Raw genomic sequence first — 6556 nt, 5'->3', positions numbered from 1 at the left:
CTATCCAGAAAAAAATCTCCAAAAAGTTTCATGGCATTTGGACCTCGTTTGGTATTGATATTCTGCAAAGTAAAAAATAAGCAAAAAACAACAACTAGCACTGGGTGCTATGTCAATAGGTTAGTCCCCAAAAATGATATAAAGTTACTATAAAATGAATATAAAACATTCAAGATTGATAATATAACAACATGGAACGATAAAAAAATTATAGATATGTTGAAGACGTATCAACGCCGATGCATTCCTTGGCGATCAGGCCATGGCCAAGGTTCAACGATGGTGCGCCGCACCATGCGGCGGTGTGCCAACGCCGATGGATTCCTTGATGACCCATAGGTGGTGCATCGCACCATCCATCGACATTCAAGGTCGAACGGTTGTGCGCAGCATTGGCCGGCGTTACGTTAACACCGATGGATTCCTCAATGACAACAATGGTTCATCGCACCACCCTGCGAAGGCCAAGGTTGAACGGTGGTGTGCTGCACCAGCCGGCGGTGCATTAACACCGATGATGACCCAACTGAAATGGTGGTGCATCGCACTATCGGCTACCCCCAATGTCAAACGAACGGTGACGCGCCACACCGGCTGGCGGTGCATCAACGCGCCGGCGGGTGCTTCCTCTCCAGAGTGTGTGCCACACTCCTCTATGTGGTTTTTTTCTAGAAGGCCTACATGGGGCTGGACGATGCGGATCCATAGAGGTAGCCTGGGTGGGCTTGGGCCAGGCCCACCCAGAATTTTCAGAATGTTTCATTGCTAAAACGGATCCACTCGGCCCAGTACGACGGTCTCTTTATACCGTCCAAGCCCACGAGACGCAACTAGGTCGCACGCTGCTGCAACCCCATTCAGCTAGGGCCCCCCTCCCTTCCTACTCTAGGAAGAAACCGCAACCCTCCCCCTTGTCGCGCCGCCGCTCTCCCCCAACCACCTCGCCGGCAAACAGGTGATGTCCGACCTGTCGCCCTCGCACCTGGCACCTTCGCACCTCCCACCTCTCGGCCTCACCTCCCATGGACCCTGCGCCATTGTCTTTTCATCCCACTATCGTACTCGCATGCCACGACCGCCCTACTCGAAGGCCACGAACCCTGCCGTGGTTGTCGAAGCCGGCCAAGTCTGGCGGTGACTAACATCAGAAGGTAGTTCTGTAGTGCTATCTCTCTTTTCTAGGTTTTTATTCACCTGTTATGATGTGCGAGGTGATCCGTATGGATTGGTTGTTGCATAGGTAGAGCGACCGGCCCACGTTGGACGATCTGTTGTCCGAGGTGAGTACAAGCTGATCACCATCTTCGTCCCTTCTTCTGGTTCGTTCGGGTCTTTGATGTTTCCAATGGTAAATTTGTTCGTTGCTGCAGAGGTGCAGCTAGGGAAAGCAAAAGGTCAAGGTGAACAACGCGGTCCTCTTGGAAGACAAGCTACTGTCTGAGTTGAGTACAAGCAAATTTCGTTCCGGTCTGCTAGGTTTTACCCTTCGTCCCTCCTGGTTCATTCGGGTCTGCTAGGTTTCACCCTTCTTTTGGTTCGTTCGTGTCTGCCAGATTTGTAATGGTAGATTTGTTGGTTGCTGTATAGTTGTAGAGGTGGAGTAAGTGAACGCAAAACGAGGTGAACAGCGCGGTGCTCTTAGACCGGCTCACTTAGGGCAAGCTGTCCCGACTCCCGAGGTGGTAAATCTGATATTTCTTCAAGCTCTGTTCGAAGTGAAAGCAGATCGACCCTCCATAATCTCCAATATCCTTCTCTGACAGTATTTGGGTAATCACCCATTGTTCCTTCTTATTGCGTATGCTATAACATTGGGGTTGCTTTACTCCGATGAATGTTGTGAATTTATTAAATGTAGTTCGTTCATATCCTTATCTGACAGTCAACATTTTTGTTCTTGACGATACTTAGTTTCATGTTGTGTTGTTAATTTGATCTGCCATTCATTTAATATGGTTACAAATTTTAAAAGGCCATTGTTTTTAAACGCGCTACATCTGCTTATGATAAAAGCCAAGGCATTAATCTGTACTTGAATTATTGTCATGTAATGTTACTTGTGTTCATGAGCATTGCTTCTGCTCGCTAAGTTATGCGCTATCTGTGTCGAGTTGTGAACTCAACTGTTTTTATACGCTTGTTCTATTTTTTATTGTATTACTCTTTAAATGTTTCTCATTTTGTGTTTGCTAGCGCATTCATAGCAAGTCAATTAAATGACTATATTTACTGAACCGTTGGAAATTATATATACCAATTTGTTATCTGTATGATGTTCTATACCTTGTGGCCCCAGGTTTTCCATTTTAATGGACCAATTACACAGTCTCAGTAATTCCTGTGCTGTTATTTCTACCATTTACCAACAAATAAATTTTTTTCTCATTGTGATTTGCAGGTCAATGGGTCCCTGGCTTTTATCTCAAGGATCTGATTGATCGTGAACTAATCTGCAAGGCTTTGCTTCACCGAAGCCAGCAAATCTACATCCAGGAATCCACCACCTAAGGGTTTTTACTGTACCTTGGAACATTTAATCTTTATATATCTAGCTTGCTCATGTTTTGTGGATTTCAGAGAGTAGTTTAGGTTCTTTGCTTGTTTGTCTTTTGTATACTGCTGTGTCTTGCAATAGCTCATTTTCATTGATTAATTCGTGACATAATTATCAAGTTTAGAATTTTTGTGGAATAATTTGCCATGTTTATCGAATCGAAACCCTGAAACTCAGGTGGTGGTGTACCACTAAAATTGAAGCAAAGCTGTTGTATGTCGTCAGCTTGGCGGTGAACCCTTTAGTTATTTTTGAGCTTTTTTAACATAATCATATTCTGTTAGATGCACATTTTGCTGGCTGCTCTACTAAAGCCTCACTAGCCCTGCTAACTTGTGTAGTAAATATTCATGCTTTAGATTTTTGTTGGCCATCTTTTCCTTTTAACAGTATTGCGCATGGATTATGCCCAAGCAACCATCCAAGTTTACTTTGGAACTGTTAATCTTTATCCAGCTTCCTAATGTTTTGCTAAATGAGGCACTAAAACATTTCAGAGAGTAGTTTGGGTTCTTTGTTTTGCATTTTATAAATTACTGTGTGTCTTGCATGATCAAGTATTAATGAAATTTTGTGGCATTCTATTTTTGCTATTTTGAGAGTCTGTGTCACAAAAATTGAAGCAAAGCTGTTTTATGTCATCAGCTTGGCAGTGAACTGTTTAGTTGTTTCTAAGCATTGTTAATTGTATTTTTTTACCAATTAGATGTGCAAAATTTGCTGGCTGCTCTATTAAAAGTCTCACCAGCCCTGTGAACCTGTGTAGGAATTATTCAGGCTTTGGTCGCTGCAGAGGTGCAGCTAGCGAAAGCAAAAGGTGAAGGTTAACAAAGCGGTCCTCTTGGAGGACAAGCTGCTGTGTGAGGTGAGTACAAGCAGATCACCATATTCCCTTCTTCTGGTTCGTTCAGGTGTGTTAGGTTTCGCCCTTCACTTCATCTGGTTCGTTTGGGTCTGCCAGATTTGTAATGGTGGATTTGTTGGTTGCTGCATAGGTGCAAAGGTGGAGCAAGGGAAAAAGCAAAATGAGGTGAACCTTGCGGTGCTCTTAGGCAGACCCACTTAGGGCAAGCTCCAAGGTGCCAAGTAGATCACCCCTTGGTCCCTTCGAGTATGTTTGGGTCTGTGAGCTTTCTTCAAGCTGTTGTCTGAAGTGAAAGCAGATCGCCCCTCCATCATCTCCAGTATACTTCTCTGATAGGCTTCTGGTAATCACCCATTGCTCCTTCTTATTGTGTATGCTATAATATTGAGTTGTTGATTGTTGTGAATTTATTGTCTTACTCTAATGTTTGTTGTGAATTTATGACATGTAGTCAACATTTTTGTTCTTCGCAATACTTAGTTCATATTGCGTTGTTAATTTGCTCTGATATTTATTAAATATGGTTGCAAATTTTAGAAGGCCATTGTTTTTAAATGTGCTACATCTAATTATAATAAAGCCAATGCATTATTCTGTACTTGAATTATTGTCATGTAATGGTACTTGTGTGTTCATCACCATTGCTTCTGCTCGCCAAGTTATGCACTATTATCTAGGCTGAGTTGTGAACTCAACTGTTTTTAGTAGGCTTGTTCTATGTTTATTGCATTACTTTCTAAATGTTTCTCATTATGCGTTTGCTAGCACATTCATAGCAAGTCAATTAAATAATATTTCCTTGACTGTTGGAAATTCTATATTACCAATTTGTTATCTGAATGATGTTCTATACCTTGTGGCCCCAGCTTTTATGTTGTCAATTACAGTCTCACCAATTCATGTGCTGTTATTTCTACCATTTGCCTACAAATGGAAATTTTCTCATTGTGATTGCAGATGGATGAGTTCCTGGCTTTTATCTCAAGGATCTGATTGATTGTGAACTAATCTGCAAGGCCCATTGCTCATTAATTGCTCACCAATCTGTAGGGCCCATTGATCAATGGATCTGATTGTTCTCATTGTGAACTAATCTGCAAGGCCAATTTCAGGCTTCACTGAAGCCAACAAATCTACATCCAGGTAACCACCACCTAAGGGTTTGAAAATCTACCTTAGAACATTTAATCTTTATCCAGTTTGCTCATGTTTTGTTGATTGAGGCACTTGAACATTTCATAGAGTAGTTTAGGTTCTTTGCTTGTTTATCTTTTATGTACTGCTGTGTCTCGCAATAGCTCATTTTCATTGATGAATTCATGACATAATGATTTTGAAATTTTCTGGAATAGTTTGCGTGTTTATCGAATCAAAATTCACAAATGTGAACCCTGAAACTCACGTGGTGGTGTACCACTAAAATTGAAGCGAAGCTGTTGTAGGTCGTCAGCTTGGCAGTGAACTGTTTAGTTATTTTCAAGTATGTAAGTGCATCTAGTGCCCCTTAGTGATTTTGGTGTATTGAAGACTTATAGGTTAAGGGACTAATGTGTTTATGAGTGTACACAGGTCTATAAGTCTATGAGGAGTTTGATATTTACAGAGAAAGTCGACCCCTAAAAATGAATATCTTCGATTGAAGATTTTGTTATTCCTGAAGACTTTGAAAGTGAAGAAATTGGTGTGTCCGTGAAGACTTGATATTCATGCAAGGAATACGAAGCTTGAAGACTTTCGTTTTCATAGTTTTGTTTTTTTCTTTCTTGAACCATAGTAAACACCGTACTGTTAAAGGGGGTCGAGGAAATACTAAGGAAAAATTTCCATGTGATGCTCAACTCAAAATCCTACACCTACCATCCCTTCGAGTGAAGCCATTGGAAATCTCATACAGTTCAGTCAATTTCTTCAGTGACAAAGACGAAGTTCTTCTGGTCATTGAGGAATTTGTTCTGACTGAGGAGTTAGGAATTCGCCAGTGCGGATTGCCTACACAGTGAGGAACATGATAGCCCTGAGGAATTTGAGAGTCAAATTTCCGACTGTTGCTGTGCTGCGTGCCAGCTGTCCCAAAATATCTTATCCACCTAACGGTCATATCATTAAAGGACATTTATGTCTTATCATGTCGGGCTGCTCTCTAGGCTATAAATAGCCGCCCCTACAACCACTAGCTGGTTGGCTGCTCTGAGAGAAACTGACACTTGTCATTTGAGATCAACCCATCCTCCGAGGACTTTGAGCGAAAATCATCGAGTCAGGAAAAACCCAAACCCAAACATCTACAAAACCAAAGTGATTGAGCATCACTGAAGAGATTGATCCTGCGTGGATCCGACACTTGTTACCTTTGAAGACTGCTTCTTCCAGACGGTTAGGCGTCATGGTCTAGAACATCCAACATGAATTGTGGATTGCCGAGTGACCAAAGTCTGTGAAGGTTTGGAAGTCGCTTGAAGACTTACCACGAGTGATTGGACGAGGTCTGTGTGACCTTAGTTCAAGGAGAATACGGTGAGGACTTGGTGTCCTGAGCTACGTGCTCAGCGACTGGGTGTCCGGGACTGTGTGTCCTCAAGTTTAAATACTCAGCCGCTCCAACCAGATGTACAACTGAGACAACAGTTGGAACTGGTCTACCAAATCATTGTCTTCACCATCCTTACTGGTTCTATTTCCTCAACTCTTTCATTTCCTCATTACTGTGTTGAGTGATTGTTCATATCTGTGTTTGAGGACTTTGACTGAAGACTTTCTTAATTTCCTCAGTTCAATTTCTTCAGTCTGTTTGTCTTCATCTTGTGTTATCCTGTGTTTACGTTTTCTGTACTCTGTGTTGGTCTTCATTTCATCATGATGACCATGTGTGTATTCTGTCATGCTTACTTCTGAGTACTTATTCCGCTGCAAGTAGTTCTTCGCTAAGGAATTTCCTCACCGTTAAATTCCTCAGTGAAGAATTCATAAAAATCGCCTATTCACCCCCTTTAGTCGATATAACGCACTTTCAATTGGTATCAGAGCAAGGTACTCCCTTGTTCTGTGTGATTTTGGTTTAACCACCTAGAGTTCTAGTTATGTCGACGCAGGTATGATCAAGGTCTCTGCTGGGTGTCCTACCTTCGATGGCACGGACT

At 42.1% G+C, this 6556-nt stretch overlaps 1 long non-coding RNA gene across 8 annotated transcripts; it reads left to right on the top strand.

Moving 5' to 3' along the window:
• The first annotated feature begins 846 nt into the window (after positions 1–846).
• Positions 847–5095, top strand: LOC123091539 (uncharacterized). Of its 8 annotated transcripts, none has more exons than XR_006443260.1 (7): positions 847–1151; positions 1241–1280; positions 1371–1770; positions 2399–3419; positions 3550–3762; positions 4377–4562; positions 4989–5084. It is a non-coding gene; the product is annotated as an uncharacterized lncRNA (long non-coding RNA). The 8 variants fall into 8 exon arrangements; XR_006443263.1 differs by having other exon boundaries at positions 1371–1441; positions 1588–1770; positions 4377–5054; XR_006443257.1 differs by having other exon boundaries at positions 1371–1476; positions 1588–1770; positions 4377–5054.
• The last annotated feature ends 1461 nt before the right edge of the window (positions 5096–6556 follow it).

The sequence above is a fragment of the Triticum aestivum genome, chromosome 4B (assembly GCF_018294505.1).
Source record: "Triticum aestivum cultivar Chinese Spring chromosome 4B, IWGSC CS RefSeq v2.1, whole genome shotgun sequence".
In the NCBI taxonomy this organism is placed as follows: Eukaryota; Viridiplantae; Streptophyta; class Magnoliopsida; order Poales; family Poaceae; genus Triticum; species Triticum aestivum.
Note: the sequence above shows the minus strand (reverse complement) of the source record. Positions and strands in the feature narration are given on the sequence as shown.